Below are 26,731 nucleotides of genomic sequence, written 5' to 3' on the forward strand. Positions count from 1 at the left end.
GAATGCATCGTACGATGAGTCAAAGCGGCACATAGTTCTTTCTGGGAAGAGAAACATCGTGGGAGTGGATGACAAGACAGACAAGTCAGAAGATTATGAAAAGTTTGATGAAATTGCTCCATTCACAGTGAATATTGACCCGAGCATCCCGTTAAATGATGAAGATTTTCCATGGCTACGACGCAAAGGGACACACGCGAAGAAAAAGTTTCACACCCAAAGATCTGGGATGTGATCGACTTAGCTATCATCACTTTCTTCTGTGTTTCACACCCAGGAGGGAATCTCTGTAATAGTTAGGGTAGCTAGTTATGTGTTTTGGCATTTGAAACGCGAAGAAATTTTATGTCCAAGCAAATTCTTTCATGCATTTATTGATTTTTTCAGCTAAATGACCCTGAAATTGAAAAGCATTTCAAATGAACTCAAAAAAGGATGTAAGTTGGCATGGTATCATAATTTCACCCACATAGCATGTGCAAAAAAGTAGAGAGGGTTACCGCAAAAACTGGATACACTTCGTGTACAAAATGGACAATCTGTTTCGAAGTATCAGGGTTTCGGACAAAAACTCATCCGTTACAAAGGCATTTCATTTTTAAATAACTTAAGCATTACCAAATTGAATATAATGATAAAACACACTAATATTAAACATAAGAAAAAAGAATCACTGGAAAATGTATTTTTAAAGTTAAGTTATTCACAAACTAGTGATTCACACAAATTTCAAATAATTCAAAATTTAAACTATTCAAATTTAAAAACTACCGGCACTAACTGAAAGTTTCTAAAAACTATCAAAAATATTCACAAAGAATCTCTAAATACAGCAAAAAACAACTAAAAATAAATAAAACAAAATAAATAAAGCAGAAAAGAAAAAACTAAATGAAAAAAGCCCACCTACCGGGACACAGCGGCCTGCATACGACTAGAAACCCAACCTGTTGTTGGGCCAGGATGCAGGCCCGCAAGCCCAATAGGCCCCACAGGGCAGAGTAGTAGAGGTAGGCTCAGAAGGCCTGCTTTAGAGAGGAGCTCGAGACAGCGGCGGCGGCGGGGCTTATAAGCAGGTGTGAGCGCCCTTCGCCTAGCGAGGTGGGACTAAACTTCTGCGCCCCTCGCCTGGCAGCGCACCCCCTTTAGTACCGGGTCGTGGCACCAACCGATACTAAAGGAGGGCCTTTAGTACCGGTTGGAGCCAGGAACCGGTACTAAAGGGGGGTGCTCCCCCCCCCCTCGCTTGGCCTGGCCAAAACAGGCCTTTAGTACCGGTTGGTGGCTCCAACCGGTACTAAAGGTGTCCCCTATATAAGAAACACTTCGAAAATTTTCAGTTTCTCATCTCCCACTTCTCTCTGCCGCCGCCCCGTCCCGCGCCGCGTCGCCGCCCACGTCGCGCCGTCCCCGTCGACTCCGCGATGCCCCCGTCCTCGTCGCGTCGTCCCCGTCGACTCCGCGGCACCCCCATCGCCGTCCCGGTCGCCGATCCCCTCGCTTTGCCGTCGCCGTCGCCTTTGGATCGACCTCGCCCTCGTCGTCGCCGTCGCCTCGACCTTGCCCGCGCGCGCTATGAGCCCCTCCCCCGGCCCCTCTCCTCCCTCCAATCGATCGTAGCGCACACCAGCGCCGGCGCCGACCGTAGCGCGCGCACACACACACTACATGCACACACACACACACACACTAGACGCGCACACACACACAATTTTTCTGTTTTTAGCTTTTAGTTTTTTCTGTTTTTCTGTTTTTCATACAAAGTTTTAGATGAATTAATTAATTAGATTAGATTAATGTTAAATAGTATGTAGAAATGTTAGTTATAATATATATAATGTCAAATGTTATAGAAATGTTAGTTATATAGAAATGTTAGAAATTTTGGAAATGTTAGTTTTAGCTAGCTAGATGAATTAGATTAATTTCAAATTGTTAGACGATGATCGATGTTTTTTTAGTTTCTTATGTTTTTAGTTATAAAATTTAGAATTTGCATATATGAAATCATCACAATCCATCATTTAAAAAATGTTACTTTACTTTTGCGGCATATAGTATTTTGTTGTCGGTGATGCCCGGCCCGCATCCTCGCCGTCGACACGTCCGCGACGACGTCCTGCTTCAGAGGACCCATGTCCGGGACTGGGCTCCGCCGGGCTAGCACTGGGAGGTGCTATCTTCAGGGGCGCGACGCTTGGTGAGGAACCCGGCCCCGGGTCCCGTCGTCGACCTTCATCTCCTTTGGTGGCATTCACGTGGACCACTTTCGGTGCGGAGGGAGCCGGCCCCGCCGGAGGTGGTACGTCGCCGTGTCAGGGAGGAGGACGAGCACGTCCATCGCTACATGGCTGCTATGGACGTCAGGTTCTCCAATACCTGGCAGGTTCTTTGGGGAGATCACCCGAGCTATGATCCAGTGATGGTTCCTTCTCTTTGGGTGTCCACCACCCGCACCTCAGGAACCGCGAGTGGCCTAGATTACTCTGTACTATTCGATCTTTATTAGCTTGCTAGCTAGCTAGTGATGTATTCAATATTATATCTATTATTCGAGATGATGTATTCGAGATTATATCTATTATTCGAGACGATGTATTCGAGATTATATATATTATTCGAGATTATACTAAATTGTTTTATATTTCTTTTGGCATAGTTAAATAAAAGCTATGGCGGACAATACCGACAGAGAGAGAGAGAACAGACCATGCTCGATATCATACGCGGGCCAGATGATGATCAGAATGAAGAAGATTTTGACGGCTCCGAATTTCTAAACACCACCGGAGAGGGTGATATGATATTCGATCGCGATGACCGAGAAGATGAAGTCATGAACTACGACGAAGAACATGTTGATCCTGAAACAACAAACACCGGCGAGGTATATATATTTATATAAGCAGGAATCTGGTGATCATCGCATGTTTTAAATGAGTTGAAGATATATTAACGAATCGATCTTTCTTCTTTCAGCCATCCGGATCGAGCAAATCTTCAGGCAAAAGGACGAAACGAGGCCCGAACAAAAAGTTGAAGGAGGGCGTAAAGTACAATATCGAGGCAATCAGACCTAATGGCGAACCATTAGCGCCTAAGAAGATTGCGGACAAGTTCGTTCGTCAGTGCGGAGTTATTGTGAAGGACCAACTCCCGATCTCCCTTCAAGAATGGAGAAAGCCAGCAAATCCACGTCCAGATGTTACTTTTGTCGACGAGAATCAAAAAAATCTGCTTTGGGATATTCTCATGGAACATTTCACCTTACCAGATAATTTCACAGAAGTAGACGTGCGGAAAGTCAAGGACGCTGCTTTTAGGAAGATGGCGGTTGCATTCAAGAACCACAAGAGAATGACGTGGGAGAAGTACGTCAAGGGAGGAAGGAAGACGATTTTATGAAATTCAAGGATTCAAAATTAGCTAAGGAATGGTCGAGAATAAACAAGAAGAATGCCGAAAAAAGGATAAGTTCCATAAGCTGGGGCCAGGTGGCTACGCGGTGGCAATGCCTAAGTGGGATAAGTCCAAGAAAGAGATGGAGGATGCAGGTGTCACTCCGGTTAGTAAGAGCTGGCCCCCTAGGTGCAGGACTTGGTTCTATGCGCATGGGGGGGAGTTGGACCCGAAGACAGGCAATGTTTCGACGAAGGCATGTCTGAACAGAGCCGACGATGCGCTACTTGTTGCAATAGAAGAGGCTCGATCGGGGGGGTTCCAGCCCAACAGAGAGAACGACGAGCTTACGCGTGCCCTGGGAAATCCTGAATACCCGGGAAGAACATGAGGCAAGGGCGCTATTCCGTGGTATGAGGGGTTTTCGGACTGGAACGCCGACTACAGAACCCGTGCGAGAAAGAAGATTGCGGAGGAGAAGAAGAGGAAGATGGAGGAGGAGCAAAGGAAGCTCGACTATGAACGCCTTCAAGGCCTAGAAGCAAGTCAAGCGGAATTGGCAGCTAAATTCCAGCGGCAGCAGGAGCAGATCGACTCACTTAGCCCGCAAAGGGGGTCTCAGCAGCTGCAGCAGCTAGCGGATGATCCAACATTGGATACCACCACCCCATCCATGCCGAGAAGCAGCGTGGGTTCCGCCCCGGGCGACGCAGTAGTGCTGGATAGATACCTCGTGGATGACATCACGGAGAACACTAACTGTGAGCTACACTTCAAAATGAAGAACATATCCATGAAGGTGGCGGACGCCGTTGCTTTTTCAAATTCCCCCAAGGCAACCTTCCATTGCAACCCGATTCCAGCGGGCTATGCTCGTGTCTTGGTTGATGAGGTGGTGGACCAATATTCGGGGCTAGAGCTTGACATTCCTGGAGGTGATGAGGAGCACACACTCGGAGATGCCAAACATCGTATCATCCTATGGAGAAAGGATTGCATCATTTTTCGAAGGCCACCGACACCGCGTCACCCGACTCCTCGTCGAAGTCCGCCACCGAGTCAGCAGACTCCCGCTCCTCCAAGTCCACCAACGCGTGAGGCCACTCCTCCTCCTCCAAGTCTGGCAAAGTGTCAAGCCACTCTTCCTCCAAGTCCGACACAGCGTCAGACGTCCACTCCTCCTCCAAGTCTGGCACATCTTCAGGCCACTCCTCCTCGTCCAACTCAGCCCCGTCAGCCGTCTCCGCCGCCTCAGCAATCGCAGAAGAGACACCCCGCAGCTATGGTGCGTAGCGGTACCAGTCGAGGTCATAGTACAGGAAGTACAGGCGGAGGCAAGCGATATAAATATGGTCCAAACCTCACTACTCCTCTTCCTGTGAGGGCTTACGGCAGGACCGAGGAGCAAACCAATGCCATAGTGCGGTCAGAAGTCGACGCCCATTTTGGACCGAAACCGCCACCGCCGCCAAGGGAGAAAGTACCTGTGGAAGTAGTTGACCACTTCATTCGTATGGCTCAACCACCAGCTCCTAAGCCTGTTGACACAGACTGTGAGAGCCACATCAGGAAGTTACATCGACAACGTCTACAGAAGGAGGCGAGCTCGAGCTCGAGCAAACAACAAGCAGCTGTCGAAAAATGCGGGAAAACTGTTGCCCAGCTGGGAGAACAGGCGGCGCAATCGACCCCCCCACTTTTTGTGCCGACAACACGTGACAGTACGCGCGCCCAATATTATTGTGGCCAAACAGTTTACGTTCCCGAGGTGGGCGATGTGGTAGTAACCCAGGAGCATATAATGCAGGCTGAAGAACTCAAGATCACTGTTGGACAACTCCTCGAGATCGAGGACATGCCTGTGATTACAGAGGAGGAAATAAAACGGAAATATGTCCGGGGCCAACCTTTGGTCAAGCCAGAAGATGTCAAGAAGCTCCCAACGAGAATGTATGAATTGCATCAATGGTAAATGGACATTACCAAGAGATCCGATCAAGAGTCCCTCATGGTGTATGTCAAGAAGGATCATTACTACCATGAGAAAGCTGTGGCCGTTGAGTATTCTGAACTGTTTTAGTTATACAATCAAGACGCACTCGACAAATCTATCGTCAGTTGCTATTGTCTGTAATTGATTTCTTTCTGTAATTTAAGTCTCAAGCTAGCTGTAGTGATCCTTTTGATCAATCATTACCTGTAATTATCCTCACTATATTCTTTTTTCTGTGGTATTATGCAGGATGAAGATGTATGAAATGAGAAAAGGTGGACGCTATGGCATTGGGTTCATTGACCCAAACACCATCAATCAATACACATGGAAAATGAGCAAGTATTATGAAAAGCAGGTAGAGGACAGCATGCTAGAGTTCTTGAAGTGCCTGAAATACAATGAAGATATACTACTTCCTTACAACTTCGAGTGAGTCACACTTTCTTGTACTACAAATTCTCTGTTTTTGCCTACTAGCTAGCTACATGTTTTTGCTTACATATGCCCGCTTAATGAAGACATGCAAACGTGTGTGCATGCAGATTTGACTGGATCTTGTGTATCATTAAAGTTGACGCCGGAACAGTTGAAATACTGGACTCGCTACTCAAAGCAAATAGTGACTACAACATCTTGTATGGGATAGTCAACAGGTAATTTCAATCATTATTAACTATATATCTCGGCCTATTTAGTTCGTCATTTCATGATATGAACTATTTAATAACCCCTTTATTCATTTTCTTTGTCGGTGGGCAGGGCTTGGGCAAGGTTCATCAACGTCACGGAAGGCGAATGGAAACCACGGCTAAAATGGTTTCGATCCAAGGTAAGTAATTAAGTAGTACTAGCTAGCTAGCTAGCTGCCATCTCTTTAATTATCATGCTTGATTAATTATTATGTGATCAACTTAAATTCCATTCTCGTAATAAAGGCCCTGAAGCAGGCGCAAGGGACTAATCTGTGTGCATACTGCGTTTGCGAGAACATTCGCATGATGGCGTCCGAAAGGAGCAGATCTCAAAGACAGGAATGGGTACGCTTGTCAGAACACTATTCACAATTTTTACACCATTATCGATATCTAGTCACACAACTAATACACATGCATATTGATCTCCTTCTTAACAGTTCAAAGAGGTGCGGGACAAGCTCCTAGAAACGGAGCGCGTAGAAGCACTTCAAGAGGAAATAGCGGGATTTTTGCTCGACCAGGTCATAAATCCGAAGGGAGAATACTATTACCCGCTACCGCCCCCATCGAACATGTCATGAACCACTTCCAATTGTCATCGTGTGCTCCGAAGGCACCAATTAGGCTAATGCCACTGGCTCCGAAGGCAACATGCATATGTAGGAGAAATTGTATATAGCTATACATGTGTGTATGTGTAAATTAATATGGTGGTTTGTGAGACATTGATGATATATATATATGATTGGTTCTACTAGAAATTCTATATATATATATATGCATAACGTGTACAATGTGTAGTACCGTAAAATACCAGCAAACGAAAAAGAATTAATATGGAAAACACAAAATTAAATGAAAAAGAAATCATAAAACCAAAAATCCCCCAAACATTTTAGTACCGGGGGGGCTTTAGTGCCGAAATGTTAGTGCCGGTTCCGAAACCGGCACTAAAGGGCCTTATGAACCAGTGCTAATGGCCCGTTTTCTACTAGTGCTACTCCCCGGTAAGCAGTAATGAGCCGTAAGGCTCCATATCTTTATTTTCTCTTCTTTCTTTTTTCTCAAGGAAAGGAAGGTTCCCTCGCCCACAAGTTTGCCGGGGGGAAAGGAGAAGATAATGGTATGGACCATGCGTCGTTCAAGAAAGTTTCGCCTTACCGGGAAGCAAACGATAGAAAAGATAAGTTGCCAAAGTTTGAGCAATCAGATTTTTTAAATTTTCAAGTTATCTCCCTTGAACGACCGCACTTTGTATGGAAAACCTGTGCGCGGAGGAACCAACTCGTAGCTAGTTGCGCCCTTACTTTGTTTCGAGTCCGCTCAACAACTTAAGTGAGCTGCAACTAGTTGCGACAAGGTTTCTTGTCAGTAGCGGCACCGCCAGCAGGCTGCTGACGTCCCGCACTCAGCGCTCGCGGCTCAGGTGCCTGCACCGGCAAGTTCCCTAAAAGCGTAGGGTAAAAAACATACAAAGGGAGGAATCAAGTAAAGGGAATAACATTGCAATCATTACCCGGAATAGAGTTATGTTACAAGATAGCTTGTCGCGGCTCTAACAGATTGTTTTCATAACATGACAAACAGCGACAAGAAAAGAAGAAAACGGGCAGCCTAGTCTATGCGATCGCCCTCGATCCTCTTGATCCTACTCACCTTGTCCACAATGGGTGCGACAAGGGTCTTGAGCGCCTCCAGATCAGCATCCGGCGGCAGGGTCTTGAGGACGTTGGTGAGGTTGAGGCCCGGGTTGCGGAAGGCCACCTTCACCAACACTTTCTGAAGAGCTCCCGTGCAGATCTTGCGCGACTCGTCGGCCAGCTGCTTTGGGATCTTCTCCCAGAGCCGCTGAAGGGCCCTCGCCACGCCTTTGAAGAACAAGGTGAGCTTGGCGCTGGCTTGGAGGTTCTCATCAGAGGGATACCCAAGATCCTCCACCCCCAGCTGCGCCAGCTCCCTGTCAATATCTGCGGCAGCACTCGCGAGGCTCTCCGTCCAGTGCTCCACATTCTCCTTGAAAGCATTCTGGGCAGTGGCAGCACTCTCCAGCAGCGCCTTGTCGGCCTTGATCTCCTCCTTGAAGGCCACCTCCTGCTCCTTGGCACTGTCCAGCGTCTTGGTCAAAGTGGTCAGCTTCAACTCAAGATCCGCATTGGAGTCCTTGGCGGCGCTGAGCTCTTTGCCCTTCTCGGCGAGATCGGCCTCCAGCTGCGCCACCTTCGTCTCCAGCTCCTTCTTGGCGGCCTCGGCGGCTACGGCAGCATCCTCCGCTTGCTTGAGGGCTCCGCCGAATGTTCGCTCGCGCGTGGCAAGCTCCTCCTCGTGGGCGTCAAGGTTGACCTTCCGCTGCACCAGCTCGCCCTCCTGCGCAGACAGCTTCTCAGCGGCAAGCCGCTGTTGCTCTCTGCCTTCAGCCTTCTCGAGGAGGAAGGCCTTCTGCTCTTCGGCGAGTTGCTCCCGCTCCTCCGCCAGGGACCAGAGAGCTTCCTGGTGGAGGCCCCGGAGCTCTTCCGCGCGCTTCTCGATGTCTGCTCCCGCCTTCGTGACAAGCGCCTCGCCGGATTCCAGCTTGGCTTGCCGCGCGCGGTAGAGCGACAACAACTTCCGCAGCAGCTGCTCTTCCTCAGGCTCGTTGCTGCTGCTGCTCGGCGCGTCAACCAGCGTCAGCCCAGCGGAGGCGAGCACCTCCCCGTCGAAGATCTCTCCCTCGACCGGCGCCCTGGAGCTTGACGCCCAGGGGAGGTTGATGAAGACGCCATCGCCGGCCTTCAAGTAGACGCCTGGCTGGGGCTCTTCGGAGCCTGGCGCTGCGGCAGCGGCGGACGGGTCGGCGGTCGACGGAGCGCCTGGCCCTCCTGCGGCCTCAGGGCCGTCAGTGCGATCGCCAGACCCCTCGCCAGTTGCTGCGGCGGCAGCCTTGGCGGCCTCTGCGCCGGCGGGATCGTCAGCACCGGCTGCTTCTTCGGTGGCAGCGACGTCGTCGGCAGCAACCTCGGTCTCCATCGGCTCCGTAGCAGATGGGTCTGATAGCCGGAAAAGGGAGAAGAGTCAAGAAAAAACCCAAGAAGATCAAAAGAAGAAGAACCCAAGGGAAGTCTTGCAGCGAAAGGATTACCTGTACCGGGTTCTGCAGCCGTGGTCTCCGCCGTCGGGGGGCCGCTGGTGCTGTCCCTTGCCGGAGACTTCTCCCTTCTCGGAAAGCTCTCCCTTGCCGGAGCACTCTCCCTTGGCTCCTGGTGGGGCTGCTCTGCTCCTACACAAACCAACAGTCAGATTTCAGCAAAGACAGAGTATCCATGCGCACCTCACAGCGGAAAGCAAACCATATACTTACGCTGGGGGCTGCTCTGGAGAAAAGTTGTCGGGTCCGGCAAGGTTGTCTCGGGCGCACCGCCTGCTGTCGCAGTGAGTTCGTCCTCGATGACGATCACCGGTACCTTGGCTCTCTTCGCTGCTCTCTGGGCCAGATTCCTAAAAAGGAACAAGTTCAGAGTAAAGCAAATGAGATACAAGACAAAACAACAAGAATTGAAGAACTACAAGTACAATAAGAAGATCTTACTCTTCTTCTTCCTCGTCGGAGCTGAACGCGGAGAAGTCGAAATCCGGCTCACGCCCGGCGCGATGAGGCGGAGGAGTAGTTTCCCTTGGCCGCTTGGCGGGAACGGTGGCGGTGGTCTGAGACGACCCCGCTCTGGTTGCCGTCGCGGCGTGAGAAGCGGCAGGAGCAGAAGTGGTGGTCCGGCTAGACCCCGCTCCAGTTGCCATCGCAGCATGAGGTGCTCCCGCGGCAACGGTGTTTGCCATGGTGGAGCGTGTCACGCGGCGCGGCGACTGTTGACCCGCCTGACGCTCCGCTACGTCACCAGCCTTGCGGAGACGCCTTCTTGGTGGGGATGGAGGCTCTGCTTGCGGCGGGCTGCCCGAAGATGAGGAGGAGGAGGAGTTAATTTCCAGCGAGCCGCTCGTATCCTTGGCGGGCTCGCTCAACTCGATGCCACGACCGGCAAGCTCTTTCTCGCCGGCGGGCTCCCCTCGCTCGGCACGGCTTGCCGCCTCTGCTGCCTCCGCCTCCTCCACGATGAATCCAAATTCGCCCGCGGCTGCGGCTGCCGCCGCCTCTTCCAGCCTAGTGGCGATGCGTGTCATCTCCGCATCGGTGGTGGCGCGGGCGAGGCTATCTTTCTCGTCGGAGCGGATCGACACTTCTACCAAGCCATCGAAGGATTGCTGCACGACATCGTCTGCAGGCTCTTGCCAAGTTGGGACAATTGCATGCGAGTCGCACAGCGGCATCATTGCACGGATGCGGTCGAGCGTGGAGTTGTTGCATAGCGGAACGACACCCACCGGCAACCTGAACACTTCGGGATGTTGGGGGTCATACTTGAACAGCTCCTGGAGCATCGCGTTGAGCTCCAGAACAGTGAAGTTGAAGTTGAGGCCCGGCCGCAGCCTCATGATATCCGCCGCATTCTTGAACTCCCAGGCGGGTCTCCCTCGTTCCTGCAGGGGGGCGATGCGGCGGCGAAGAAAATCTGCGCCAACAGCGCTTACAGTGAGCCCGGCAAGCCTGAGGCGTATGATCCGGGTGACAGCAATCTTCAGCCTGTCGTCTTCCGGGGCCACGTCACTCCAGTCGCTGCCGCGTGCTACTGGGGCTTGGCGCTGGGCGGTGAATGGCTACGGGTTCTCCTCATCAATCCAGCACCAGTCTGCTCAACATTCCTCCCACTTGCCGCGGAACTCTCCCTCCAGATAAGTGTCCTTCTTGCCGGCCCTTGAGATCCAGGCGATCCCGCTGGATAAAGGCTCTCCTCTCTCTACTCGGGGCATAAAGAAGTGGCGAAAAAGGGCTACATTGGGAAGGGGCGTCGAGGTTGTGTGAACCAGATCCGGCGTTCACGCGACCTAGATCTTCATCATCTTCATCGACATGCCGCCGAAGAAGAAGGCTTCAGAGGCAGCTGCGTCGTCCGCCCCGCTACCACCGGAGCAAACGGCTGATGGGGCTGACGCCGGCGGAAGAACGGGCGTCGACGAGGGAGCTCACAATGCTGCCAGGTCCAAGGACAATGCTGCGCTGCCCATCGGCGGCGTAGCCGGCTCCCACAACGACCGGGCGCACTCCAAGACCTCGGCGTCCGTACATGCACCGCGCCCATCTCAGGAGGCGCGGGACCGGCAGCGTCATGGTATTCACGGTACCATGCGTTTGCTGGACCAAGATCGAGCTGGTGGATCTCGGAGTGCTCAAGACCAGCATGCACGCCAACATGCTGGCGCGAGCGAGGCACGGTCGCCTGGACGGGATACTGCTCCTTCTAACATAGTTAGAAGTCCGAGCATGTCCCGCTCCTCGCACCGTTCACCGCCGCCACCCGCCACTGCAGCAGAAGCTTTGGCGCGAGCTCAACTGCTACTGGACTACCCTCCAACGGCAGACAAGATCGACGACTGGAGGGCCACCATTCAGAATCTCATCGGCTTCGCCAACGGCGACACTCAACGGCAGCCGAGCACGTCGCAGTCGCGGCAAGTCAGCCAGGCACAAGCCGGTGGCGACAAGACCGGTGGGGGTGCAACCACTGTGCACTCTCCGCCCCGAAGGCCAAGATCGCCGACTCTTCAAATCCACCTCAACAGCGACTCCACCGCGTCATCAGATCCACGAGCTCGTCGCGATCAGCGCCAAGTTCTTCACGAACGACAGCAAGAAGATGCTCGTACTCGCATCGAGCGCCGAAGAGAAGCGCGACGTCAATCGGACCAGCGCGCTGGGCCCTCTGTTGACATGCATGCGCCAGGGGAACCAGGCGGCTTGCCGTACGCGGTAGGTTGCCCTGCGTTTACTCGTGAGCTGTGGCAAGTCCAGTGGCCCAGCATGAAGAATTTCAAGCCAGACGTACCAGAGAAGTACGACGGCAAGTCGCATCCGTCGGAGTTCCTCAGCATCTACACCATCGCGGTGCAGGCTGCCGGGGGGCGGGACGACAAGATCCTTGCCAACTACTTCCTGCTGGTGCTCAAGCCCAACGTCAGGTCCTGGCTCATGCACTTGCCGGACAACTCCATATCCTCCTGGGCAGACCTGTGCCATCAGTTTGTCGGCGCCTTTACAGGCGGCCACAAACCTCATGGCCAAGAGAGTGACCTTCATCTGCTCACCCAGAAGGAAGGAGAGCCCCTGCGTAAGTACATTCAGAGATTCAGCCGTGTACAGCACAACATCCCAGATGTCCATCCTGCCGCGGTCATCAGCGCGTTCCATCAGAACGTGCGTAACCGCAGGATGCGGGAGGAGATGGCGATGTGCAAGATCAGAGACGTCAGTGAGCTGTATGCCCTGGCCGACAAGTGTGCACGTGCTGAGGAAGGGAGGAAACTCCCTGGAGAGAATACAGGAGCAGGGGGATCTGACAGCGAGGATGCTGCCCCGGCAAAGAAAAACCGGTGGCGGAACAACGGGAAGAAGAAAGGAAAAGATGTGCTAGTCATTGAGCAGTCCGGCAACGAAGGTGGCGCCAAGAAAGCCAAAGCTGGTAGCTCCGGCAAGGAAATTGCCGCATGCACCAACTGTCAGGCTGTGGCGGCCGCCGACAAGCAGGACGGCACTGACCAGCAGTACTGCAAGATCCACCGCACCAAGGGCCATGACCTCCAAAGCTGCAAGAAGGTCGAGCAGCTTGTCCAGCAGCAAAAGGCTGAATACGAGCGACGCGACAAGGAGAGGGCCCAAGGAGGCGCTGGAGAATCTGGCAAGAAGCGCGCCGGCCGGGGAGGACGCCGCGGCAAGGCCAAGCAGCGGCAAGGAGACAGACCTCCCCACGGTCGCGACAAGGATGAAGATGACGACGATGACGAAGACATGGATGATGTCGAGACCAGTGAGCAGGAGTTCCAGAAAGCCACAGAGGTCTTGTGCGTTGACGGTGGTGCTTCTCTGCATACTTCGCACCGCCAACTCAAGCAGTGGGTGCGGGAAGTCAATGCGGCGGAACCACCTGTCGAGTCACGCAAGCTTCTGAAATGGTCCAGCACGCCTATCATCTTTGATATTGAGGACCACCCTGATCGCACAACCGCGGTCGGGTGCTTGCCGATGTTGGTTTCACCAACTATCCGCAACCTCAAGGTCACTAAGATGCTAGTTGACGGCGGGGCCGGCTTGAACCTGATCTCCTCCGCTGTACTCCAGAAACTCCAGATCCCTGACAGCGAGCTTGAAGAGACCGGCACATTCCAAGGAATCAACCCGGGAAGGAGCAAGCCGAAGGGGAAGGTCACGTTGCCAGTAACATTTGGCAGCGAGCTGAACTTCAGGACTGAGAGGGTCACTTTTGACGTTGCCGATATTCCATTGCCTTACAATGGGATACTTGGCCGTCCAGCACTCGCCAAGTTCATGGCAGCCTCTCACTATGCATACAACATGCTGAAGATGCCAGGCCCGATAAGCGTCATCTCTGTCCCTGGCGACAAGAAGGATGCTCTTATCTGCACCGACAAGATCTACCGGGAAGCGGCAGCCGCAGCAAATCACAAGTCACCTGCCGTTGAAGCTCCCGGGGGGAAGAAGAAGACCAAGTCTGGCAAGAGTTCTGATGCCCACTCCGGCAAGCGCACCTCTTCGGAGTGCTGCGCTGCCGTCGAGGACGCACCATCGAGCTCCACCGGCAAGTGTAAGAAGACAATGGCAGCTCCGCCAGAGATGAAGAAGGTGTCCGCCAAGGAGCACGGCACTGGTAGTACCTTCACCATCAGTGCCACTCTCGACCCTAAATGGGAAAGCGCGCTCATTGCTTTCCTGCAGGCGAATGTCGACGTGTTTGCGTGGCAACCGTCTGACATCCCCGGTGTTCCCAGGAAAGTAATTGAGCACCACCTTGCCGTTTGTCCTCATGCGCGGCCCGTCAAGCAGAAGGTCAGGAAGCAAGCAGTGGAGCGCCAAGAATTCATTGCAGAAGAGATCAAGAAGTTGGAAGCAGCAGGCCTTGTCAGAGGAGTGCTCCATCCTACGTGGTTGGCCAATCCTGTAGTCGTGCGCAAGGCGAACGGGAAATGGAGACTTTGTATCGACTTTACCTATGTTAACAAAGCTTGTCCCAAAGACCCATTTCCTTTGCCGCGCATTGACCAGATTGTTGACTCCACATCCGGATGTGATTTGCTTTCATTTCTTGACGCGTACTCAGGATACCATCAGATCTTCATCGCAGAAGAGGATGAGGAGAAGACCGCATTCATTACTCCATGTGGCACGTACTGTTTCATACGGATGCCTTTCGGATTAAAAATGCTGGTTCAACATTTGCAAGAGTAGTCCATGTCGCTCTTGAGCCACAAATACACAGAAATGTGGAAGCCTACATGGATGACATAGTGGTCAAGAGCAAGGACAAGGCAACTCTGATCCAAGATTTAGACGAGACCTTTGCAAATCTGCGCAAGATCAGCCTCAAGCTCAAACCAGAGAAGTGTGTGTTTGGAGTCCCCTCCGGCAAGCTTCTCGGGTTCTTCGTGTCTCAGCGGGGAATCGAAGCCAATCCCGACAAGATCAAGGCCATTGAGCAGATTGAAGCACCAAAGCGCGTCAAGGATGTACAAAGACTTGCCGGTTGCGTGGCTGCTCTCAGCAGGTTTATCTCTAGGTCTGCTGAGCGCGCCCTGCCATTTTTCAAATTATTGAAAAAGGCAGGTCCAGTGAAATGGACTCCAGAAGCGGAGGCTGCGCTGCAAGACTTGAAGAGATACCTGACCTCCCCTCCAATACTTGTCGCACCTAAGCCACAAGAGAAGTTGTTGCTATATATAGCGGCAACCAATGAAGTGGTTAGTGCTGCGTTAGTAGCAGAGAGGGAGGCACATGACGAGCCAGCAACCACGGCATGTGCATCCAGCGACAAGCAGGGGGCTTCCCCGGCAAGCTCTGGTCCCGACAAGGATGGATCTGCGCAGACGCGCGAGGAGATACAGAAGAGAATGGTGCAGCGCCCAGTTTACTTTGTCAGTTCCCTTCTGCAGGGGGCTAAGTCAAGGTACTCTGGCGTGCAGAAATTGCTTTTCGGCCTTCTCATGGTCTCGAGAAAGCTGCGCCTTACTTCCAAGCACATGAGATCACAGTTGTCACTCGCTTTCCGCTGAAGAGGATACTACAGAATCCAGAAGCGACAGGCAGGATTGTTGAGTGGGCACTGGAACTGTCAAGCTTTGGCCTCAAGTTTGAGAGTACTTCAACTATCCAAAGCAGAGCATTGGCAGAATTCATAGCAGAATGGACGCCAACACCAGATGAAGAAATTCCAGAAACGAGCATCCCCGTCAAGGAAGCAAGCAAAGAGTGGCTGATGTACTTTGATGGTGCCTTTTCGCTGCAAGGCGCCGGCGCTGGCGTGCTGCTTGTCGCACCCACCGGAGAGCACCTCAAGTACGTAGTCCAGATGCACTTTCCCAAGGAGCAAGCAACAAACAATACTGCAGAGTATGAAGGCTTGCTTGCCGGTCTCAGGATCGCCAGACCTTGGGATCAAGAAGCTCATTGTCAGGGGTGACTCGCAGCTTGTCGTCCGCCAAGTGGACAAGAGCTACCAGAGTCCGTTGATGGAAGACTACGTCGACGAAGTTAGAAAGCTAGAAGAGTACTTTGACGGCCTACAGATGGAGCATGTTCCAAGAGCTCAGAACGCCGTTGCTGATGGCCTGTCAAAGTGCGCCGCACTTAAGTTACCTGTGGAACCAAGGATCTTTGTGCTCAACCTGACTCAACCGTCCGTAACGCCATCAACTGGACAGAGCAAGAAGAGGAAGTTGATTTCTGGCGACTATTTTCCGGCAGAGCTTCCCGAAGCCGCCGCCAAGAAGGTCCCCAAGATCAATGCCAAAGGCGCTGAGGAGCAGTCTGCTCCGGCAAGCCCTAGGGTTTGTTCCGTTGAAGCAGAAGCTCCCGACAAGTTTTGCTCCGGCAAGCTTGCCGGGGAACGTCAAGCTCCGGCAGAGCCGCAGGTTCTCGCCGTAGAAGCGGATGTTCCCGCAGCAGCAGATTTGCCTTTAGTCCTTGTTGTCGAGCCACAAGCTCCAGCATGGGCGCAGCAGATTGTCCGTTTCCTTCAGACAGGAGAACTTCCCGAAGAGCAAGAAGAAGCGGAAAGAGTAGCCCGGCAGTCAAGTATATATCAGTTTGTCGACAAGACACTGTACAAAAGAACACTCAACGGTGTGAAATTGAAGTGTATTCACCGGGAAGACGGACAAAAGCTGTTGGCAGAGATACATGGAGGCATATGTGGACACCACATTGGCGCAAGAGCACTTGCCGGCAAAGCATTCCGGCAAGGTTTCTTTTGGCCGACAGCCCTTCAGGATGCAACTGCACAAGTAACCAAGTGTGAAGCATGCCAGTTCCATTCCAAGCAAATACACCAACTAGCTCAAGCTCTCCAGACGATCCCTTTATCCTGGCCATTTTCGGTCTGGGGGCTCGACATCCTCGGCCCCTTTCCCCGAGCATTCGGGGGCTTTGAGTACTTGTACGTTGCAATCGACAAGTTCACAAAGTGACCGGAAGTGGAACCAGTGAGGAAGGTGACAGCACAGTCAGCAGTCAAGTTCTTCAGGTCGATTGTTTGCCGCTTCAGGATCCCTAACAGGATAATCACCGACAACGGTACGCAGTTCTCCCCACGGAACTCGTATACGGGTCACCTCGAGTGCTCGCTTATGATGAGCTTGAGCAAGAGCAGCTGCGACAAGATGACGCACTGCTCCTTGAGGAAGACCGTCTTCAGGCTACTGTGCGAGCTGCTCGCTACCAGCAAGCTTTGCGCCGCTACCATAGCCGCAAAGTTAATGCCAGAAGTCTCAAGGAAGGCGACCTTGTTCTTCGGCGTGTTCAGTCTGCCAAGAATTCCAACAAGTTGACACCGAAGTGGGAAGGCCCTTACCGGGTGAAACAAGTCACTAGGCCTGGCGTTGTCCGCCTTGAGACCGAAGATAGCATTCCGGTGAGCAATTCCTGGAATATTGAGCATCTTCGTAAGTTTTACCCGTAAGGCGCGGTTGCCGGAACCTGTTCCGGCAACCACCTTTTGTACAAGTCTTGCCGCTGTTGCATGTAATCCTTTGTACAAAGCCGGGCGCAGACCCCGTGCATAAGTAAAGCTCATGTGCTCCACACATCTTGTCAATTTCATGCTTTCTATTTTCTGCATATGTGATCTGACACTTTGTGCAGCACCTACTCCCCGGTAAGCAGTAACGAGCCGTAAGGCTCCATATCTTTATTTTCTCTTGTTTCTTTTTTCTCAAGGAAAGGAAGGTTCCCTTGCCCACAAGTTTGCCGGGGGAAAGGAGAAGATAATGGTATGGACCAGGCGTCGTTCAAGAAAGTTTCGCCTTACTGGGAAGCAAACGACAGAAAAGCTAAGTTGCCAACGTTTGAGCAATCAGATTTTTAAAATTTTTAAGTTATCTCCCTTGAACGACCGCACTTTGTATGGAAAACCTGTGCACGGAGGAACCAACTCGTAGCTAGTTGCGCCCTTACTTTGTTTCGAGTCCGCTCAACAACTTAAGTGAGCTGCAACTAGTTGCGACAAGGTTTCTTGTCGGTAGCGGCACCGCCAGCAGGCTGCTGACGTCCCGCACTCAGCGCTCGCGGCTCAGGTGCCTGCACCGGCAAGTTCCCTAAAAGCGTAGGGTAAAAAAACATACAAAGGGAGGAATCAAGTAAAGGGAATAACATTGCAATCATTACCCGGAATAGAGTTGTATTACAAGATAGCTTGTCGCGGCTCTAACAGATTGTTTTCATAACATGACAAACAGCGACAGGAAAAGAAGAAAACGGGCAGCCTAGTCTACGCGATCGCCCTCGATCCTCTTGATCCCGCTCACCTTGTCCACAATGGGTGCGACAAGGGTCTTGAGCGCCTCCAGATCAGCATCCGGCGGCAGGGTCTTGAGGACATTGGTGAGGTTGAGGCCCGGGTTGCGGAAGGCCACCTTCACCAACACTTTCTGAAGAGCTCCCGCGCAGATCTTGCGCGACTCGTCGGCCAGCTGCTTTGGGATCTTCTCCCGGAGCCGCTGAAGGGCCGTTGCCACGCCTTTGAAGAACAAGGTGAGCTTGGCGCTGGCTTGGAGGTTCTCATCAGAGGGATACCCAAGATCCTCCACCCCCAGCTGCGCCAGCTCCCTGTCAATATCTGCGGCAGTACTCACAAGGCTCTCCGTCCAGTGCTCCACATTCTCCCTGAAAGCATTCTGGGCAGTGGCAGCACTCTCCAGCAGCGCCTTGTCGGCCTTGATCTCCTCCTTCAAGGCCACCTCCTGCTCCTTGGCACCGTCCAGCGTCTTGGTCAAAGTGGTCAGCTTCAACTCAAGATCCGCATTGGAGTCCTTGGCGGCGCTGAGCTCTTTGCCCTTCTCGGCGAGAACGGCCTCCAGCTGCGCCACCTTCGTCTCCAGCTCCTTCTTGGCGGCCTCGGCGGCTACGGCAGCATCCTCCGCTTGCTTGAGGGCTCCGCCGAATGTTCGCTCGCGCGCGGCAAGCTCCTCCTCATGGGCGTCAAGTTTGACCTTCCGCTGCACCAGCTCGCCCTCCTGCGCAGACAGCTTCTCAGCGGCAAGCCGCTGTTGCTCTCTGACTTCAGCCTTCTCGAGGAGGAAGGCCTTCTGCTCTTCGGCGAGTTGCTCCCGCTCCTCCGCCAGGGACCGGAGAGCTTCCTGGTGGAGGCCCCGGAGCTCTTCCACGCGCTTCTCGATGTCTGCTCCCGCCTTCGTGACAAGCGCCTCGCCGGATTCCAGCTTGGCTTGCCGCGCGCGGTAGAGCGACAACAACTTCCGCAGCAGCCGCTCTTCCTCAGGCTCGTTGCTGCTACTGCTCGGCGCGTCAACCAGCGTCAGCCCAGCAGAGGCGAGCACCTCCCCGTCGAAGATCTCTCCCTCGACCGGCGCCCTGGAGCTTGACGCCCAGGGGAGGTTGATGAAGACGCCATCGCCGGCCTTCAAGTAGACGCCTGGCTGGGGCTCTTCGGAGCCTGGCGCTGCGGCAGCGGCGGACGGGTCGGCGGTCGATGGAGCGCCTGGCACTCCTGCGGCCTCAGGGCCGTCAGTGCGATCGCCAGACCCCTCGCCAGTTGCTGCGGCGGCAGCCTTGGCGGCCTCTGCACCGGCGGGATCGTCAGCACCGGCTGCTTCTTCGGTGGCAGCAACGTCGTCGGCAGCAACCTCGGTCTCCATCGGCTCCGTAGCAGATGGGTCTGACAGCCGGAAAAGGGAGAAGAGTCAAGAAAAAACCCAAGAAGATCAAAAGAAGAAGAACCCAAGGGAAGTCTTGCAGCGAAAGGATTACCTGTACCGGGTTCTGCAGTCGTGGTCTCCACCGTCGGGGGGCCGCTGGTGCTGTCCCTTGCCGGAGACTTCTCCCTTATCGGAAAGCTCTCCCTTGCCGGAGGACTCTCCCTTGGCTCCTTGTGGGGCTGCTCTGCTCCTACACAAACCAACAGTCAGATTTCAGCAAAGATAGAGTATCCATGCGCACCTCACAGCGGAAAGCAAACAATATACTTACGCTGGGGGCTGCTCTGGAGAAAAGTTGCCGGGTCCGGCAAGGTTGTCTCGGGCGCACCCCCTGCTGTCGCAGTGGGTTCGTCCTCGATGATGATCACCGGGACCCTGGCTCTCTTCGCTGCTCTCTGGGCCAGAGTCCTAAAAAGGAACAAGTTCAGAGTAAAGCAAATGAGATACAAGACAAAACAGCAAGAGTTGAAGAACTACAAGTACAACAAGAAGATCTTACTCTTCTTCTTCCTCGTCGGAGCTGAACGTGGAGAAGTCGAAATCCGGCTCACGCCCGGCGCGATGAGGTGGAGGAGTAGTTTCCCTTGGCCGCTTGGCGGGAACGGTGGCGGTGGTCTGAGACGACCCCGCTCCGGTTGTCGTCGCGGCGTGAGAAGCGGCAGGAGCAGAAGCGGTGGTCCGGCTAGACTCCGCTCCAGTTGCCGTCGCAGCATGAGGTGCTCCCGCGGCAACGGTGTTTGCCGCGGTGGAGCGTGTCACGTGGCGCGGCGACTGTTGACCCGCCTGCCGCTCCGCTGCGTCACCAGCCTTGCGGAGACGCCTTCTTGGTGGGGATGGAGGCTCTGCTTGCGGCGAGCTGCCCGAAGATGAGGCGGAGGAGGAGTTAATTTCCAGCTAGTCGGTCGTATCCTTGGCGGGCTCGCTCGACTCGACGCCACAATCGGCAAGCTCTTTCTCACCGGCGGGCTCCCCTCGCTCGGCACGGCTTGCCGCCTCTGCTGCCTCCGCCTCCTCCACGGTGAATCCAAATTTGCCCGTGGCTGCGGCTGCCGCCGCCTCTTCCAGCCTAGTGGCGATGCATGTCATCTCCACGTCGGTGGTGTCGCGGGTGAGGCTATCTTTCTCGTCGGAGCGGATCGGCACTTCTACCAAGCCATCGAAGAATTGCTGCACGACGTCGTCTACAGGCTCTTGCCAAGTTGGGACAATTCCATGCGAGTCGCACAGCGGCATCATTGCACGGATGCGGTCGAGCGCGGAGTTGTTGCACAGCGGAACGACACCCCCCGGCAACCTGAACACTTCGGGATGTTGGGGGTCATACTTGAACAGCTCCTGGAGCATCGCGTTGAGCTCCAGAACAGTGAAGTTGAAGTTGAGGCCCGGCCGCAGCCTCATGATATCCGCCGCATTCTTGAACTCCCAGCCGGGTCTCCCTCGTTCCTGCAGGGGGGCGATGCGGCGGCGAAGAAAATCTGATCCAATAGCGCCTACAGTGAGCCCGGCAAGCCTAAGGCGTAGGATCCGGGTGACAGCAATCTTCAGCCTGTCGTCATCCGGGGCCACGTCACTCCAGTCGCTGCCGCGTGCTACTGGGGCTTGGCGCCGGGCGGTGAATGGCTGCAGGTTCTCCTCGTCAGTCCAGCACCTGTCTGCTCTCCATTCCTCCCACTTGCCGTGGAACTCTCCCTCCAGATAAGTGTCCTTCTTGCTGGCCCTTGAGATCCAGGCGATCCCGCCGGATAAAGGCTCTCCTCTCTCTACTCGGGGCATAAAGAAGTGGTGAAAAAGGGCTACATTGGGATGGACTCCGACAAAGTTTTCGCAGAGATGTGCGAAAACTGCCATGGTCAGAATAGCATTGGGGGTGAAGTCAAGGAGGTGGAACCCGTAGGTGTTCATGATATCGCAAAAGAACTCAGAGAAAGGCGGGCAGAGCCCGCAGTAGAAAAAGAAGGCGAAGAAAGGGTATCCGTTTGGAGCCGTCTTCCAAGCGGCGGCGGGAAGTATCTTCGTGCGCGGATGCGCTCGCGTCGCCGTCGACCAGAAGAGGTAGTAGTTCTCCCTCAGCTCCCTCGCGGCGAGCTTGGGGGGAAGAACGCCCACTCCTTTCGCAGCGCCGCAAGCCGCTGCGCCTCGGTCGACTTCACAACCTTCCCCTTGTCGGCTTTTGGAGCCATGGCGGAAGTGGTGGAGGAGGTCGACGGCGTTGGTGGTGCTGGTAGCGATGGGGGGCGGAGCGCTGCTCTCTTTTGACTTTGGGGAGACAAGGGAGCGGCGGAGATTTCCGAGCTTGAAGCAGCAACCGGCGAATGGGCGAACTACCCCTGTTTCCCCTGCTTATAAAGAGGGAGGGGGCGGACGTTCCGCATTTCCGAATAAAGAAACCCCCCACGATCTCTCCCACGATGCCGCATTCAACGCGTGCCGTTCGGGGAGGGCGCGGTGGATGCGGAGAGAGATACGGCGTAACCTAGGCCGCGCGTGCCCGTGCCCTGTTTTGGGCCTGGCCCAACAGCGCTCGGGACCGTGTATAGCCCAGGCCCGGGGGCTCCTGTCAGTGTACTAGAGTAGGGGTACCCTAGTATCCCGAACATGTGCACGGGCAGTCGCAGCACCCCGCGGCAAGACTTGCCAGGTGACCGCCAAGGTCCTCCGTGGTTCCTTTGGAGCCATTCAAGGACAAAGTATCCAAGCCAAGGAGACAAGACCCCGGCAAGAGGAGCTTGCCGGGAAGGCCAACTAAGGCATCTCAAGGAACTTGCCGCGACGCGTCGCGCATCCCGGCAAGGCCCGGTGAGCGACAAGCTCCCGGACGCGACAAGACAACGACCGCGGCAAGGCGCTTGCCGTGGCAAGCCACCACTCTGTGCCCGCGCTCCAGCACATCCACCAACGTGTCGCTCTGGGACCCTTCCAGGCGTACGTGGCGGGAGCTGTGCAGCCAGCGGCGCACGGTGGCAAGCGGCGCTGACAAGATTGCCATCGTGGCGAGCGGTGGCGTCCCTGACGGTCCCTTTTGCACTGTTTAGGCGACGCAGACGGGCATTTAATGCCCTTGTCCCCTGCCGTCAGGGTTAGGTATGATACACTGTGGCAGGTAGCTGTACCTACCGCAGCACCTTTTCCATTTTTACCCTTGTTTACGTTGCCACCTGTCGGTGACCCCTTGAGCATATAAAAGGAGGCCCATGCGCAACGTAGAGGGGGGGAAAAACAGAACACTCACGCTCGGTCTCGTTAGCTGCTGGTGTGTACTGTAGCACTCCACGCTCCCGAGCAAGAACTCAATACAAACCACAAAGCAGGAGTAGGTTTTTACGCATCCGTGCGGCCCGAACCTGGGTAAACCGCTCGTGTGCTTCGCCTCGATCCGCTCTTCGTGCGGCCTCCGCCCCCGCCGAACCGAAAGGGACTCGGCCCGCCGGTCCCATAGGTGTTCGTGGATCAGCCCCCGACAACCACCTCTTTCTTGTTCCTTGAGCTCCGTACCGATTCCTTATGATTGAAACGGTCTTTGACATGTGATTGTTCAAATGTTGATCTTTTTGGAGCTGCATAATGTTTGTGAGATGGTCTAAAATAAGTTGAAGAATGCGCCCTTGTATCATACTGGTCCCACGATAGATATGGATTTACATGATCATAGGAAGGTATCCATGGCATTGGCATTGGGGGCACAAAATATGGATATGAATATACCGCATTAGAATTCTCATTTTGCCAATACCAATCCTCAGGTTTGCGCCTAGGGGGTGATCTTGATGCTTTTCCATTAGTTGGCCGATAAACACTTTTCTCTTCACTCTTCTTTTGATATTTATCTAATAATTGTGCAAAAGTGACCGTGGATTTCTTGCACTTGTGCTTATTGCGGCCTTTATCTCCTTTGTCTTGACTTGCATTGATCTTTGGATTTTCTTGTTGCCCCCCAGTCCTTGGCGTCTTCATTGTATCTTCGATAGAACTCATGCCTTCAAGAATATTTTCATTGTGCTCTTGAACAACTTTTTTACTTGAAAGCTTGATCCCATCACCTATAGTTTTTACCTTCTCATCTTTAAAGGAATTTTCTTGAAGCAGTCGATTCATAAACCTTTTTCCATTAGGACCAATCAGAATAGGCTGGTCATCCCTTGGTGTTTCAACAAATTTTAATCGTCCTTTATCAATGGCCAATTTAACTATTTGATGAAACATGTTGCAATCCTCAAAATTATGCTTGGACGAATCATGCAACTTGAAATACATTCGTCCTTGGATTGATGGCTTCACATGGTGATCAAGAACTTTAATGTAATTATTTTTCAGCAACAAATCAAATATTTGATCACACATGCTTGAATTGAAGGTATACTTCTTATTTTCTAGCCGATATTGGTGTGCAAACGGCTTTGGAGTTGAGAAAACGAATGGTTCAGATTTAGAATCTCCCCATTCGGCTATGCATTGTGTTTTACACCCTATCTTTGATGTATTTGGATAAGATATTATATTAGCATCGGATTTTTCAAAAGAATTTGACCTTGGCTTTAAATTTCTGAAACGAAAATAGTTAGAATACACATGTCTCAATTGAGACCAAGTGCAAGCCAAGTAAGAAACAAGCAAAGCTACCCAATTAGATATAAAAAATTTATAAAGCAATGGGGAAAACTTTGGCTGCAATAATAGGTCACTATCGGTCTTTACAAATGGCACAATAGACTGACCGATATGTTCTATAACAGTTTCATTGCTAACAAGTAAATTTCCCTTCATCATTGATATTTCAAAATTACTTATGAGAATTTCTCTTATAGAAGCATCAACAATAAAGCTGCGACCAAATCGGAAGATAGGTAAATCACTTGCTAGACATACCTTTTCAAACACGTTGGGAGAGCATGATGGTTGCGTTACTTGAACGATAGGTTGTTCCTCTTTCGAATAGCTCCCCAACATCTTGTCATCCTGTTTTTCTAGAATAGATTCGGCATACGTAATATTTGATTTGGTCTTTTCAATAGCCGAATTAACTTTATTATCCGAATCACCATCTTTTTTGATAATTCTATCCACACCCAATGCTTTCTCTTTTTGGCATAATCTAGCTTGGATTGCAGTAGAATTAATAGGCTTTCCCTCTTTTATTAATTCATGTAGAACAACATTGCATTCATCCCAAAAAGACGTAAGATTTTTCTTAATGACCCAATCTGGATAGAATTGCCTCCCAACACTTTTAGGCTCTTTCAGTAACGATATGTCACCAAAATTCTGTAATTGTGTTGGGGGGACATGATATGCCACGGTAGTAGGTGAACGCATGTGTGCTCCTGTCGAAATTTCACTTATTCGGCCATGACCATGAAGGTGGGGAGCCGAATTATGGACATCAACAGTTGCGTATGATGCTAGAAAATTAGTAGCATGAGGTGTAGCATATGATGTTTGAGGGTAGTTGGCCGAATAACTAGTAGTAGCATGGCCAATTCCCCTATCCACCGGCACATTTGGATCAACAAACTGCAAGTTATTTGCCGATGAATAAAAAGTTGAAACACTTTGTTGCATCCTATTGGAAGTTCCTACATGGGGTATCTCAACTTGATTAACCGAACTCATCATGTCGTTCATCGGCATATAGATTTGTGGGGTTGCCGATGCATGGGAGTTGGGATACATATGTTGCATGTTGCTGAAATTATATGAAGTTGAAGCATGAAGATTATTCTGAATCGGCTGTTGCACATAATTAGATACATTATTGATAAAACTAGGGCTAGCCGATACATTATGCTCATTAGACGATCTAGCAACAACATATGCATTATTTGCATCTACATAAGTGAAGTGGGTATTCATATCACCTTTGTAGATGTCAAACCCTAGATGACGATCTCTTCATAGCAAGAATGGGTCGGAGACCGTTCAACGCTTCGTCCCCAGCGGAGTCGCCAAAAAGTGTGTTCACACACGAACACGTCACCGTCTACCCTCAACACCGGGGGTGATGAACCATAGCTCGCGTCGAAGGAGGTCCGACCGGCAGCGCGATACGCAAGACAGCCGGCAGACGCTTTTGTAGACCCGAAGCCCCGCTTACCCGGGAGGGACCCCATCAGGGCTCGCGGCGGCTATGGGCTGCTCCAGGTCAATTCGCTTGCCCCTAGAGCCTCGTGATTCTGCAGCCCTCCGGCATGAAGAACTAGCGAAGAACGAGAAGAAAGATACAAGGGAGAGATAAAAAGTAGATGAACACGAAAAAGTAGTAGATTGATTTGTTCGACTGTGTGTTGTTTCTATCGGCCGTCACCCCCAACATATATAAGAGGCGGCTGGACTTCCCGTACAAGCAAAGGATTTATCTAGGCTTTCCTTACAAGAAAATTACATAAATTCACGTCCAAAACCCTAGTCAAATTCAGACTGGTTTTATCCGAACTTTCCAGAACTATTCGGTTTAAACTGGTTGTATTTTGAGGGTCCTTTTTGTGGTGACAAACGACCTCACATGGAAGCGAGCCCAAAAGCAATCTTGACTGTTTCGACGAGACGAACAACTTTCATGTTGAACGTTTTTTAATCAGAGGTCATCTCGAAGGTCAAATCGCTCATGCAAGACAGCTAATTATTCACGCAGCACATCAGGCATACCCACATATGTGTCTGGTTCCGGGAGTCATATTTTTACTCATTGGAGGGTCGCTCTGTGCGGGCTCTAACTTTTGCATATAACCTCGGATAGAGACGATCTTTCTATAAAAATTGATTGTTTCTACGAGACAAAGACAATTCATGTAGATCAGTTTTCAATATGGGGCAGTCTTGGGGGCGTAATCAGCCGAATAGTGTTCTGAATACAAAATCTAAGTACTTCGAACACAACTTTGGCCTTAGAGATGAGACCGGATGACTATGGCCAAAATATCAAAGTTTTTCCTTTGACGATACGAAACTTTCTCACTTTGAGCACTTCTCCATTTGAGGCCATCTTAATTAAGTTCTTTGCCGTGCCAAAATCTGGTGTCAACAACTGACTCCAGCTGTCGTTCTCAGGAACGAAGAAGACACCATTGATCTGTCAAAAGTGATGAAGATCTTGGCGATGACGCCCTTGAGCAACTCATCAAGAGAAAACAAGAGGCCGAGACCTTCAACGATCTGCCCCTCTTTGACGTGGATATTCTGAAAAACTTCATTGATGAGTGGTTCAGCGATGAGAGAATAAGAATCGATGATCTTTAGCTTCCTGTGGATATCAGCGTCACCTTCCACGAAGCCATTGCTAATGAGCTGGCAGTGGCTCAGAAGATAGTTGAGTTGAAGAACAAAATTGACTATGAAAAGGTGTACTTCA

This window comes from Triticum urartu, chromosome 3 (genome assembly GCF_003073215.2).
Source record: "Triticum urartu cultivar G1812 chromosome 3, Tu2.1, whole genome shotgun sequence".
Classification (NCBI taxonomy): Eukaryota; Viridiplantae; Streptophyta; class Magnoliopsida; order Poales; family Poaceae; genus Triticum; species Triticum urartu.